Raw genomic sequence first — 14,967 nt, 5'->3', positions numbered from 1 at the left:
ATGCAGAATTCCCTTAACGTCTTTCTGCTTCGGGAGCTTCTGAACGTCAGCAATCAGATACTCTAAACAGAGAATAACTGAGGATTCCTCCTGATTTCTCACATTCTGCAGAGCAATTTCCAGAATAAAGCACTAGATGGTGCTTGTATACCTCCTTGGTATTTTGTGTGTGTGTGTTTGTGTGTGTGTGTGTGTGTGTGTGTGTGTGTGTGGATGGGGAGTAGGGTGGAGGAGTGGTAGGGCATACAGTAAGTCGGTGCAGAGTGGAAGAGTGGATGCAGATTTTGCATAAAACGTTTTTCTGAGGTGCTGCGCTGCTGGATTACTGTTTCACAATAGACGACACACACGCACACACACACACACACACACACTCAAAGCTGCAGTGAATTACTATGCCTGATTATACTTGATTCCGCTTTGATTGTTTTCATTTGGAAGCAGTTTATCAGTATAGAGATTTTGGGAAGCCAATCAACTGTGTTCCTTTGATTGACCGCCAGCAGAAACTGTTAGGAGCGGACGCCCTGGCTTCTCCGGGTTTAAAGCATAATTCTGGTTCCATCAAAACATCAGCGGATATTTAGCCACCTCTAACGATAAAGCGCACGGGAGATGAGGGCAACATGTGTCATCTTCGGGGCACTTCTCATTTAGCGAATCAAAAGCGCCGTTGCAGAACATATGCTGCACATGCAGCCAAACAAGCAGCAGGATATGGGGCGGATGAAAAGGCAAAACTGGGAAGTGGATTTTGGAACAAATCTATATTCATAATTAGACGCACTGAAAAGAACTGTTTAACCATTGCAGAAAACATTTTTAATTGGATTTTTGGTAATTCAATTAACTGCTTGGCCCATAAAGTGCCACGAAATATCCCCCAAAAAAGTTTCCAGAATGAAATGTCGCGTTTCCTGATTCAGATATTTTACAATCTCTGTGGCGTAAAGCAGAAAGAATAGCAGATTTTTCACATTTGAGGGGCACAAACTAATATTTTTTGTGTTTAAGTGCTGTCATCTCAATAGAACACTCTATTCTCTCCATTTCTCTCTTAAGATAAACATGACTGATGCGATGCCACACATGCCAAATAGCACATTTACGCCTATAGGCCATTGTCATGTTAGTGGCGTAGCTGCTGTCAATGTTAAAGAGGTTAACTGGAACCGCCAGTATGGATGTAACAGTGATTTAATCAACAGTTAGCTACGTTTCATGCCTCCCTTTTAATGCATTCAGCTAATCTTGGGGGTATCCCCATTGCTCCGTCAAGCGAGCTGTGTCATATCACGCTGCCACGCAAATCCACACCCGGGGGGCGCCGTCTCCTGCCCGTCTAAAAGTCACCGTAACACCCACTGTCACACTGAATGTTAGCATTTCTCAGAAGTGATAGTTAGACTACAGAATAAAGGGCATGGATGTGTCACTTTGGATTTGAATATGAGGCATCAGTGTGCCTTGTGTTTTTTTTTTTTTGTACCCGCTCTGTCTTTCCTCCTCCTCTGCAAGCCTTTCCAAGCCGTGTCACGGCTGGAAGAGGAAAAAAAAAAAAAACTGCCAAAGGCTGCACAGGGAGGAGAGAGCAGGAACACTTTAGCGTGGATTCTCCGAGCCTGCCTGATTCCTTCCCAGAAGTCTGCCTCTTCACCTAACTACCTACCGCCTTCTTCTATTTATTGGTTACGCCTGGGTTGTTTAGAAGCAATTAAGGAGCTAATTGTGGAGATTTCTGAGGACTGGGTATTATAGTAAAAAGTAAAGAGCTAATGGCTAATTGCCCAAGCAGCTGCTAGTGTTTATGAAGGAGGAGCGAACATGCCAGGGGATCTACCAGGCGTCGACAGCAATGAGGACAAGGAAGCGTTTGTGTGTCTGTGTGTGTGTGTGTGTGTGTGTGTGTGTGTGAGGTTTTGAGGAGGGGGGGATTCATCATTGCTGTGGATCCCAGGGATGGTTCACACTGGGCAGCTGCCAGTTGAGCAAGACAAGGAGGGAGAATGTAACTCAGAAAAGTGTCTGCATAAATAATAATCACCTCCGATGGCCTCTGGTGCTGCATCTCCGAGGAGTGCATTGTGTCGTCTATGTTTGTACGTGAAGGGTATATCCCAATGTTTATGCCGCCGCCGCCACCACCAGCCCCCCCCTCCGCCCCTCCAATCCTCCCACCCATTCTGCCAGACCCCCTTTGGGCTAGCAGTGCCTCACGGATGACAGTTAGCATGTGGCAGAGCTCTCTGAAGTGGAAGGGATCCAGGACGCCGGCTTTCTGTGCCAGCCTCACCAAGCTGGGATTTCACCCATTTCACAGTGTCTGCCAACGGCTGGGACTGTGAATGAAAGCATTTGAAACAATGCCTGGTTCTGCACTGTCAGATCAGTGGGCTTCGGCAGCGGTTAGGTGCAGCCTAAGGTGGTTTGGCGTCCGTCTGAAAGGATCCCAGCAGCCCCTTTCGGTCGCATGGGGCGAAAAGGAAGTGCTAAAGGGCGTCCAACTGCACCGTCCTGCAGCGGTGGATGGTTGAGATGGAGAGGAGGATGAAGAGGCGACGTGATCATCAAAGCGGGGCGGTCGTGGTCTGATTCGGCTCTGAACAAGTCCAACACTTACTGAGCGTCTTCCCAGCTGTGCTGAGTGAACCGTCAGGCGCAGAGATCACAGTAACGGCTCTTTAAGATCGCCGGGTGTCACAGTAATGAAATAAGAGCTTGCAGTATAATTATGCTGAACAGGAAGACATCAGCAGCAGCACCATCCAAACTGTTTGATTGACAGGTAATTTCTAGAGCGCCACGCAGAAAGGCGGAGATCAGCGTAGCAACAAGGGTGGTGGGAAAAAAAATCCAGAGTTGAGCAATACCTTTATTTAAGAAATTTCATCCTCTTTATTAGGCTAACCTCCAAAACTCAATATCTGTAATGAAATAACATAATTTTAGTATATCCAATTAACCTCTGTCTCGACCCCCTTAGGGCTTCACTTAACATAGATTCAACTAAGGTTGTCTTGACTGCCGCTCTGCTCTAGGTGCTACAGCTCAGACCTCCTCCGTCCTGATCTCCTTATTCACCGTTAGAAATATAACAGTAAACTCGTCCATATGCGCCGGGGTCACGTAACGTATAAAGGCGACATCAAAGAGGGGGAAGCCATTTCGCGGGATTAAGACGCGGCAGCAGCAGTTGCGGAGGACGGCTAAAGCAAGGGGAGCGCAGAGGGGCGGTGTGTCTGCACGCCGTAGCAGCAGCAGCAGCAGCAGCAGCCTACTTTGACTGCTCATTTATTCTGTTTATAATAGCAAAGCCGATGATAAATGTCCCGCAGAGTGCACATGTGCTAAAATATTCATCAATTGGAGTCCCCCTAATTTGCGGAGGAGGAAAACCAATAAATTCAAATGTGAGCGGCAGTCATGTTATATTTATATGAATATGCAAGACCATGGGCAGGACATTAAGATTAATCTGGCGTGTACGCGCCTTTAACCAATCTCTAATGCGACGTCTTGAGTGTGAGGGGAAGGTGAGAACGTGGGGAAACAAAAAGTGGGAGCTTTCATGTAGGGCCTTGATGGAAATCCAACCGCAGTTTCTCTAATGATGTTTCCGTAATTTCAGGGTTAATGGCGAGCGAGCGAGAAGAAAAAGAGAAATATCATAACTTGCACAATCCTCACTGATTAAAGGAAAAGTGGGAGGCTGCTCTTTTCTCTTCATTTTGATTTTCAAACACGTATAATGACATAAAAACTGCCCCTTAGCGTGTCGGTTAATTCGTCATTATCATGGCATCAGGCATTAGACCACATGATTTGAAATCCTACTTGATTAAACAGTTTATTTCAGGGCAGCGCCGTGTTTTTCTGCGTCCGCCGCCTGCACGTTGTTTTTTGTTTTTGCAGAATTTGCCCTGTTTTTCTGCCGTATCTCGTGTCCTTATCTCATTCTTTGTCTCGCTGTTCGTCTCCTTCTGTTTATCTCGCCGTGTGTTTTTTTTCTCACCCTTTCTGCTCAGGTGTGCGGAGGCCCGGAGGAGGCGGAGGAGGGTGGAGGAGGAGGGTGGGGGGTTTCTCCAGTCGTGTACCCTGCAGAGCCGCTCTCTCCCGGGGTAAGGATGACAGGAAGTCAGCCAGATGGCACAGAGCAGGTCTGCAGCATGTGACCTCCTCTCTGGAGAGGCAGGAAGCGAGGAGGAGGAGGAGGAGGAGGAGGAGGAGGAGGAGGAGGGAGGCTGAGATTAAGGAAAGGAGGTGAGGAGACGTAAGAAAGATGTGCTGAGTGGAGCCTCTCATATATCAGCGTTTGTTCCAGCAGTGAGATCAGGAGCTTTAGGGTCGTGATTCATGGTAACGTATAATATAGTGAAGCAGAAATCAATAACATTTTATATTAATACATTTGCACAGTGTGTTTTTTTTTTGTATAAATCTGAATAATACAACACCTTGATTCAGCACGTTGCCAGCTCACACATCATTTACGCTGTAAAGACCCAGCGTCTGAAGGTCTCAGTGTTTGTTAGAAAAGAGCAACAGAAACAGTGGATTTATCCTAATTTTACATGCTGTCTGTGAAAACAATACACGTTCAAAATCTATTAAAACAAACACACTCTCACACCAGCTAGCATGTGTCTTTATAAGCATGGGCGTTGTAGTTGTTTTAAATGAATCCTTCGTCATTTTGGTACCATCTGTATTAATTCATTTCTTAGTGGCCCCCAGTATTTAGCATGATTTTAGCTTTGCATAGCCAGACCATGCTCTAGCACTGACACGGTGCTGAAGAATGGTCTGACGGCGCCTTAGTATCATTCTGCTATAGGAGGAAAAACACTCTTGCTCATTTTTTTATTTCTTTAAATTAGTCACAGTCGTGTTTGGCAGTGTGAAGCAATGTTGTCCCTGAAAAACAGTGACTGGGTGAAACATTTGCATGCAGGAAGGTGAGACAGCCGTTGTAATTACTAAATTACCAGAAAGTATTAAAGCTTCCTTTTGCATGATACAGACCTTTTGCCAGAACTTGAACTTTTCGTTGTAGTAAGTTGCAGTTTGGAGGTTGTTGTTTTTTGTATTTGGGCGGCTGTGGCTCAGGTGGTAGGGCGGGATGTCCTCCAGTCTGAAGGTTGGTGGTTCGAAGTGTCCTTGGGCAAGACACTGAACCCCAAGTTGCTCCCAATGGCAGCTCTGTCGCCATTGGTGTATGAATGTGTGTGTGAATGGGTGAATGAGAAACACACTGTATCGCGCTTTGGATAAAAACACGATATAAATGACCACTTGAGGAGATTTTGAGTACAGTAACACATAGATAGCGGTCGTAGAAGAGAAAGCCACATAACATGTGTGTTTGGCAGGTTTATACCAGCAGTCTATATCCAGTGAGTCAGACTAGCTTTTTATCCAACATGGAACTATAAGTTTGTGACCTGTTCTTAAAGAGTTATGCGTTCAACATCACCGACAGGCTAGCTGGAAAGATGTAAGAATCGATGCACGTGATCAAATCCTCTCGTACTGGGCAGGATTGCGATTGCACCAACACATCATCAGGAGGGTAAAACGAACCTGTCTAACTAACTAACTGACAGTCTAAATCCAGCTCACGTTCCCTATTAGTGGGTGAACAATCCACAGTCAGTGAATTCTGCTTCACACTGATAGGAAGAGTCGACGTCGAAGGATCAAAAAGCGACGTCGCTGTGAACGCTTGGCCGCCACCAGCCAGTTACCCCTGTGGTAACTTTTCTGACACCTGCTGCTTAAAACCCCAAAAACGTCAGAAGGATCGTGATATTGATAGGATGGGACATGAAGAGGTTTGCGAGATAAAGGGAAGCTTCAGGGGTTCAGATCAGGCTTATAGAAGGCTCCTAGTTTTTCTGATTGATGGGAATATCATCCTGCTGCTTCTTCATCTTCTTTGTGGTGACGACCGTCTCCTCGTAAACTTCACTTCGACTTGATCTGCTGCTGTTGCTCCTCGTCCTTTCCCTCCTTCTTGGAGCTCTTGCTGGAGCTGGAGTAAATGCAGGTCTGGTAGCTGTAGCCCTGCCCTGAGGTTATGGAGGGGGTCGGATAGGAGAGGCCCGTCCCAATGTGGGTCTCCTCTCCTTCCAGTGGTTTCCTGTATGCTGCAGTTTCAATATCCAGTGCCATCTTGACATTCAGTAGATCCTGATACGATGATACGAACGATGACAATTTCTGTTCTTCGTGTTTGCTCTGGCGCTCAAAACCTCCCACGACACTCACCTCGATATCGCTCATAAATTTCACCGACTCCACTCAAATCTCTAAGAAAAAAACAGAAAAAGTTACACATCCACATTTTAACTCTAACTTTAAGCAGCGTAAATACAACCAGAGCTTGGCAGATTTGCCCGGTTCCTCCGCAGATTACTTCCAACATTGTTTCATTTCATTTATAAATATCACAACCCAACTTAACCCAAGCTTACGGTAATTGTCTTTCTGGCTTCGAGTGGAGTGAAATTGGAGCAGCACGGAGCGGGAGATAAAGTTACGCTGTGGCTTTTAAACAAATCCGCTTTTCGCTCATGCTCACAACTCGCTTGCACTCGACTCCGTTCACTGGTAAGGATCAGCGTTCAAGAAGAATGTCAACTAATTCCATATTCATCCTTTAAACGGTTTGGTACCACCCACTTGGTTTGATTGACAAGCCGTCTCTTTGCAGAAGTTCAGAAGCAGTTAAAGTAAGAACAAAACTCCTAAGAGATTTTTAGAAAGCAACGTTATTGCTATAGCTGCATATATAGATGGCCGATACAGCGTTTACATTATTTCCACTACATCAGCTTACAGACGTGCGCAGAATCCTTTCTGCATGGCAAAACTTTCCGAAACAAATAACTCGAAAACATCAAAAGCTAATTTGCATCCACTGTCCCCTTCTCCAAAATTCAATCCCGTGTGTACAGTTTGGTGACCTGAAAAAAAAAAAGACACAACTTCATTTCACCCAGCTGGAAGTCACATCACAAGTTAACAGCTCCAATTTGCTATTGATATCCTCAGTGTAAAGGGGGGAAAATAAATTGACAAATTTCCCCACTTATTATTATTAACATTCCCATGCACTCCACAGCTTTGCTCATCACATTGCACAAACTTCCATTTCATGCACAACTCCCATGGCTGCCCCGAACCAAAAAACCCCGCCGCCGCCCCTCCCTCCGTTCCCCTCCTGCCTGGGGTTGCCTTTGATCTAAATTTGGCCTCAGTAGAAGATGTACACAGTCATTTTCATATGGAGGCTTTGAACACACTGATGGAGGGCCCGTTGCCGCCGCCGCTGCCTGCCGCCGCCGCCGCCGCGCTCACTTTTATCCTCCGAGCCTTTTTCCCTCGGAGCCCTGCGAGCATATGGCGAACACCCCTCACCGGAGTTTCCTACAACAGGAGGGGCCGCCCACTCTTAACATCTCCTATTCCCCGAGTCCTTCCATCACGGCGGGCTTTAGAGATGTTGGAAATTAGTTACACCGGTGGAGTTATGACAGCGATGCTTACGAGGCAAAGTTTGTTTTAATAGACTCAAGAGGCTTTTAAATATCCGGGTGTCAGTGAACCTGAAAAATGAGCAACATAAAGATAAATGCAGTAAATCAATACGTTGATCTCACCCACCTGCTCCGCTTCCCGTCTGATTCTACGTAGGCGGTCGTCCAAGCGAACCAGCAGATGACACCAAATATTAAATGTTGCAATATTAAATATATTAAATACAAGAATGGGATTTTTTTTTTGTTCTTCATTTCTGCGACCGTGTTCTGGGACATGAAGATCACCTTTCTCGCTCTGGTCTTTCACTTTGCTGAAACAGAAACCTGCCCATTGTTTGCTAACACAGAGCTACAGTCTTTTGGTCTCCTCGTCTCGCGCCGAGCGGCCGTCATCTGCTGCCAAAATGTCCGTCAAGAGACAACGACCAAAGCAGATCCACTGTACGGCGGGGCTGAAAGAGCCGGGCCTGAATGGATACCTCTTTTTTTTTTTTGTTGAAAAAAACGATGTTCCCCTGATGGCTGAGATTTGTGTTTGTGCAACGGGGACAAAGATTTGACTGTCACCGCTCGCCACAAAGCAGCTAATGAAATTTTGCCGCTTAATCCGCCTTCAATTAATGTGGGGGAATTCGTTGGGAGATGCTCGAGGAAGTTAAAAATGATTGTTTTATGTTTCTCCGCGGCTTTCTCCGTAGGACTTTTACAACTGCTGTCGGCACTTAATAGTATTTTTGGGCTGAAATAAACAAATACGAACAGATTGAACAAATGAAATAGCAATAAAGTTTGAATTACAATTAAAACCTAATTAGAGCTGCCTAGACAGTCGTTTTATTTACTCGCTTTCTGGGGATAAAGATTTTCATCTCTCCATTGTTAAGCGCTTTCCTTGCGAGGGCTGTTACCCGGCAAGGCTACGAACAAAAATACATGTGTTCTCCGGAAGGGATACGGCGTTTATCTCATTACCATTTCTTAAATGTTTACAGCCATTGTCTTCCTTTACAGTGCAAACACCACGGCGAACATGTAAAACCGCTGCCGGGGTTGTTTTCATGCTTTTATCCTAAATACATTCTTTCCAGATTGTTCAGCCCTAGAAACTGGTAATTACCATATATTATCACCTCCACAAGCTCCACCACTAGGGCTGCCATGTTTGAGGTAATTATATCACTCCCAAGTTGTGATAATAATCACGTAACACAAGAAGCAGCCCTGTGTTCGCGAGAGACACAAACAGAGAAATGTTCAGGATCTCTCCCCTGTAGCCTCGGGGATTAGACGGAGGACAGTGTTTAAGATTCACAGGAATATGTTGTCTGTTTGTGGCTCCGTGAGCAAAATAAGACAGAAAAACAGTTGACCACAGCAAAAGGACTGTGTGAAGGAGACCTACAGGAACAGGAAGTAGCTATATTCTCAATTTCTGACTTAAATATTTCACATTATGACTAAAAACGTCTTTTTTAATCTGATTTTTTTGTTCTGTTTTTGTTCATGTGTTTAGTTATATCTAAGAATTTGGAAATATCAACCTTTTTTGCACCTTCTGCTTTATGCACCTTCTGTTTATATACTGAACCTGTACGTACGTTACACACAACTGCACCTTGCATGTACTTTTTGCAGTACTTTAAGCCAATACAGTTTCATATATGTGCAGCTATATGCAATATTCAGGAGTGCAGCTTCTGTTTTTATAGTTTTTTACTACAACAAAGAAGCTCTCCTGACAAAAAACACATCATATCACTGTTGCATAGGTAACACTTGCACATAATATCTGTCTGCTGTAGTTTTTACATCTTATATTTGCACATTTGTTACTGTACTTTTAATTCCACACAGTGCATTAACAATAAATTCATTCTGTTGTTTAGTCAACAGCAGCTTGAAGTTTGATTTTAAAAGGTAGGTTCACCTAAATTAATAGAAAACAAGCATTTGTTTACATTTTTTCTGCTTTTCTTTAGTGTCATCCATCAATTTGGTCAGTTTACACTAGACAGGATTAAAGATGCTTTATCCACAAATGATTTCTTTTTTAATATAATTTGTTGGATTCCAAGTGAAGACAAATGATTAGCGACTTCAAATCTCAAAAACTTCAGTTGAATTATTTTCACATCATTGGAACACTTTTAATATACGTTCACGTTTCGAGAGTTGATGTTCAGGCAGCAAATATTTTTGAAGGCGAACACAAGCGTTTAGGAATGAAGCCTCAGCGTCTATCCAGCATCTATACTTATAACTTAACCTCACCCTTACCCCGGGCCCATTTGAGGCTTTGAGATTGTAAACAGCACACCCATGTTGAGACACATCAGACTTCTCTGTGCGCACCACAGACACCATTATCATTCCGGCGCTTATTTCAGCTGACTGTGATATTGTGCTGCGTTTCCGTGTTTGGTGTTGTCTGTTTCCATCGCGCCAGCTGTTGGGTTATTTATAACTTGCGGTTGCTGATCTAAATGAGCTAGTAATTAGGCAGCAATGCTTTTGAGGAGACATCCGCTCCTTCCCATCCATCCATCCATCCATCCATCCCCTCCCTCCCTCCGTCCCTCTGTTTTGCCCTCACTCTTGCTGTCTCCCTGCTGTCCTCGAGCACACCAGGAGACAAGCGGGAGATAAAGGGGAGACTTGACTTCACTGAATAATTGAAGGGGTTTTTACAAGTGAAACAGCTCACTATCTGACCCCATAAAGGCAACACGCGGGGCCTTATCAGAGCCAAACAGAAATACTCACGTGCTCGGTGGGTGTCATCAGGTCACGGGGAGCGCTACGAGCAGCATCACACCGTCAGCATGCCGCGACATGCTAAATCTTCACCCTGAACCTCTCCAAAGGGAGGAACAAAACGGAGCTACTGTTGTGGCTTCACCGCCCCCCCTCCTCTTGTCTCCTCCGTTATTACAAAAGAAGTCAGGAACATGCCTGTGAGCCGGGTCCCCTCCCCGCCTCCCCTGGTGAGCACCCCTTTACCTCATGCTAATTTCCAACTTTCAAAGCTTGTAAACTTTATCTAATTATACACAAGTCGATAGACTCCCTCGCCCAGATTTTTGGCAGGTTGCGGTGTTAATTTATGAAAAACAAATCTGAAATATGCAGATGTCTTTTGTTTGAAGCAGCTGTTTGGTCCTGTTGCCAGGTTTCAATCAGGCGGTCTCTGGAGATGCCCGTGTGTGCGATCTGTGGCCAAGGCCCTCGTTTGATGTCTGACAGGGACGGAGGGACGAGGCTTAAGAGCGAGCGCTCACCCAGAGGCCAGTCTGCAATTACTGTACAGGGCGGTGGGCGCGCACCTCAACAACTGCTGTTCTTTCACCGAATCACAGACACTGTTGTACAATATTTAGAGGTAAATAATGCATGTTGTGTCACTGATACGTCTGGTCATTTATAGAAGTAATGAGGAATAATGAGCGGTAATATTCAGCCAAATTGTTGTTTCCTGTTTCTTTGCTGTAATTTATTAGAAACCAAAATGTGCTTCTCAAACTGTTTTGTGGGGAAAGGTCTCAGCTAGACACACTGTAAGACTTCTGTGTGCAGGGGAATTAATTTTAATATCGATTTTAGTCTTTACTTCTTGTTTTGACCTTTTGGAAACATCATCTTTTAAGCAGATAACAGCAGATCCAATTCTCCTCTAAAAAGTGGATTCTTTCGTGAGTATGAACTTGGACCTGTTTTCCGATCGCGTCTCAAAGCCGGAGAAACATCCAGAAGATGCAAAGTTTTAACCATCGGGATGCCAAGGCACATTTACATCGACCGTGTTCTGACAAACGCTGTCGGCCGTGTTCATTGCTAATTTATGGAGCTCATTAAGTGACGCGGAACGCACAAAAAAAAAAAAAAATCGGAGCAATTATCATTTATCTTGATATATTATTTACTAGGGATCATTTTCCTGCTTGGTTGGGGACTGGGGCGAGAGAGACGGAGGGGAGGAGGAGCAGCGAGAGGAGGGGGTGAGGGAGGCAGGGAGGACCACAGGGGTTTGGAGACAGCTGGCATGAGAGAGACTCGGAGAGATCTGGAAGACAAGAAAGAAAAGACAATGTGACGGGCTTGTTTGAAGGGATGAGGCTCCTTTTTTTGTAGAATTTGATCGAGGGTTGTGTATGAACATTTGAGCCTGAGTTGGATGTGTGACTGCAGCAAAATAGATTGTTGTTGAGGTCATTTATAGGAAGATTAACTTGCCTCCTAAACAGCATCAAGTGAGCCCTCTGTCAAAGGCAAACCGGACTCGCCAGTTCCTTCATCTGCAGTTTGCACACATGTGGAACACAAGTCACAATAACTTTAGTGTCTTATTGGCAAACATATCAGAGCTTATTTAACACGGCACACAACTCACAAAATAGGCTGTTGAATTGTGCAATCCTTACATTTTTCATTGGATATTAAACCAAAGCTGTGTGGTTAGTGTTTGCATTGGCTATTTAAACCTAAATTATGTTTTTTCCCCCAAAAACGTAACCAACTGGTTTTGGTAATTACATTTAAATAAGTGGTTTTGTAGCGTAAACAAAAGCTAATTGATTGAAAAGCATTTGGTGTATTTTAACCCAAACTGTGATGTTTTTTGTAAATGTAAGCCAGCAGTTTTGGTGCTTAAATTTAACAAAGTAGTTTTAAAGTGGTGTTGAACTTGCACCCCAGACACCAGGATGAAAGTTCTGTGGTTTATTCCAGCAGCAACCTCTCATTAGATAAGAAATGAAGAAGTACCAGAAACTGCAGTTCCCTGAACGGCCACTTGAGGCTGCACTAAAAGCCAGTCAGCCGCCATAGAGGTCCATGTTAAAATACGCAACATTACAGCAGAAATAAACATGTTTACAGCCTGGAACGTAAAGCGGCGTTGGTCTCTAGAGGTAATTTACCCATTAATGACAATTGCAGAAGGGGGGAATTTTTATATAATTCATCTGCTTAAATTGCATTAAGACTTAAAGTCATACATAATTTAGAGAATGGCTGCAGAGGTGGATGCAGAAATGTTTGAAAACTTCACATCTTTGCTCATGTGTGAATCAGCCGGGAGTTCAGGGATCACCACACTGAAGTCTGAAGCGATGGGTAACCTCACAATTCGTCCATCTTTATACATACAGTCAAACGATTTAGGCCTCCTCTAACCTTCCAGGCTCCTTTGATGCTCGTTTTATGTATGTAAAATTGAATGTCACCAACATGGAGGCAGCCCAATAGAAACAAAAAACAGGCCAAAAGTTGTACACATTTTACAGTTTTGTGCAGCTAATATGCTAACAGCTATTCCACACTTTGGTAAGACGCTGCGTTGACTAGGGATGAAATATGAGCGATAATAGAACCGGTCTTATTGTCCAGAGCTCTAACAAATCACTTAGCTGCTTATCGACAGGACCTAGATAACATTTGATCAATATATGGAGTATATGACATGTGGAATGTGGACGATAAGAGATGCAGAGACTGTGACCGATCAGGACAACGCCGTTTGATTGAACGTTATCTGTTCATTTAAGTGTCCCGCGCAGACGAGATCACACAGCGTCATCGTAGGAATCAGGCTGATATTAACGGGATTATTTTCAATATGATATGAATAATTCATTGCTCACATTCATTTCGACAACCGTTTGATTACCAGGTTCAGCCAAGACGAGCAGCCTGATGGGCATTTACACTGCAGCTAATGTGTGGGTCTGATGTGGACGCAGATCTTTACAACAAGGCTCCTCCAAAGTCAACAGAATTACAGGTGTATGATGAGAGATGAGCACAAACATCCTGCTTTTAGCTTTTGACAACATGAACAATACTCGTAGCGTGGTTTAGATGCATCCAGCTGTCTTGATTAATGCTCCAATCTGTTTCTTTTATGCGATGACACCTATGGAGTATAGGTAGCGCTTTACTGTGCAATCTGGTTTCATAAGCAGCAACAAACGAGCGTACTTCCAGCGTTTTAGTGAAAATAATGAGAAGGGATCGAGTCTTTGCACGCACAACGGCAGATAATCTCCCCGATTTGTCTCTGATGTCCTGATATGTTGTTTCCTCGGTCCTCATTACAGCCGAGCTGTCTGTTAGTCACAGAAATGTCACAGAGATTGCACCGTAATTAACTTTATGAATGTTCTGCATCTCCGCCTTGTTTTCTTTCTCGGCACCCTTTCGCATTCTTCACTTTCCTCTTGATCTCTCTGTCTTTTTGTTGTCGGCGTCACAAACTCCTTCCCTCCACGCCTCCTCTCAGCAAGTGGTGTTTTTTTTAATCCATCCCGTTTTCAGGTCTTTTTATTTATCTCCTGCAACTCTTTTCCTACTTCCCTTCCATTTTCTTTTCTTCTCTCTGCATCTCCTAAGTTTCTCCCCCCTCCTACCCCACCACCCCTCCTTTTGTGGCTCGGTGACAGATGCCTAATTGAATGATGAATGTCCCTTTATTATGCTCTAATTGAACTGCCGCTTCCGCGATTGGCCGGCGCCCGTGCAGCTGGGCTCGCCCGATTGGTCGGACGGATCCAGTCGAGGGGTTCGGGGGTGGGCTGCTGTCGGGGTTGCCACTCCTGCCAGCGAGTGGCGGCTGGCAGGAGGGGGCGACGCTGCTCTCCATCTGTCTCCTCCGCACACACTTTACACAAACACAGGCTGATACCGGCGATGAGCAAACCGACCCCCCGTCAGCTCGGCCTGTATTCTCACCTCTCACACAAGGGAGCGACGCCGGTGTGACAGAGTGCACATGCTCACGTGAATCTTAATAAATTATGCAAATGCCTCCTCTTGAAGGGGCCAGATAATAATTAGAAGCATTTTTTTTTTTGGCGTTTTCAGTGCTTTCCGCCTGTTGACATTTTGCCCTTGCGGTCTCGTCTTTGTACTTTTCATCCTGCCTGATGTTGCTCGACTCATCTCCATGAATCCCGACACCTCCTCCCCCCCCTTTACTTCACCTCTTCCACCCAAGCAATGTCACACATGCGCTCGAACACACGCAAGGACGCGTACACGCACTTACAAAAAAACACATGCGACCGGCGTCCGAACAGACACGCATCAGAGGCACGAACGTACACACTGGTGGGTGTCTTGGACTGGCCCTGACCTGACAAGTGGGCGATGAAGATTAATGCGTCCTCCCTGACTGACAGGCTGGGGAATTGAAGGGCAGAGGGCCTCGTTAATCAAGAGCCTGACAGGTGCCATTCAGGCCCTCTGAACAACCGCAGCTCCCACCACCCACACACACACACACACACACACACACACACACACACAGAGGCGGCCATTAAGACACAAACATAAAGCCTCGCTACAGCAAACCTACACGCATTCCTCGCTATCACAACCCCTCGCTCTCTCTCACCTCCTTTTCCTACCGCATCCACTTTTCCAGTCGAGC

This window comes from Stegastes partitus, unplaced genomic scaffold, assembly GCF_000690725.1.
Source record: "Stegastes partitus isolate 25-593 unplaced genomic scaffold, Stegastes_partitus-1.0.2 Scaffold924, whole genome shotgun sequence".
Lineage (NCBI taxonomy): Eukaryota > Metazoa > Chordata > Actinopteri > Pomacentridae > Stegastes > Stegastes partitus.
Note: the sequence above shows the minus strand (reverse complement) of the source record.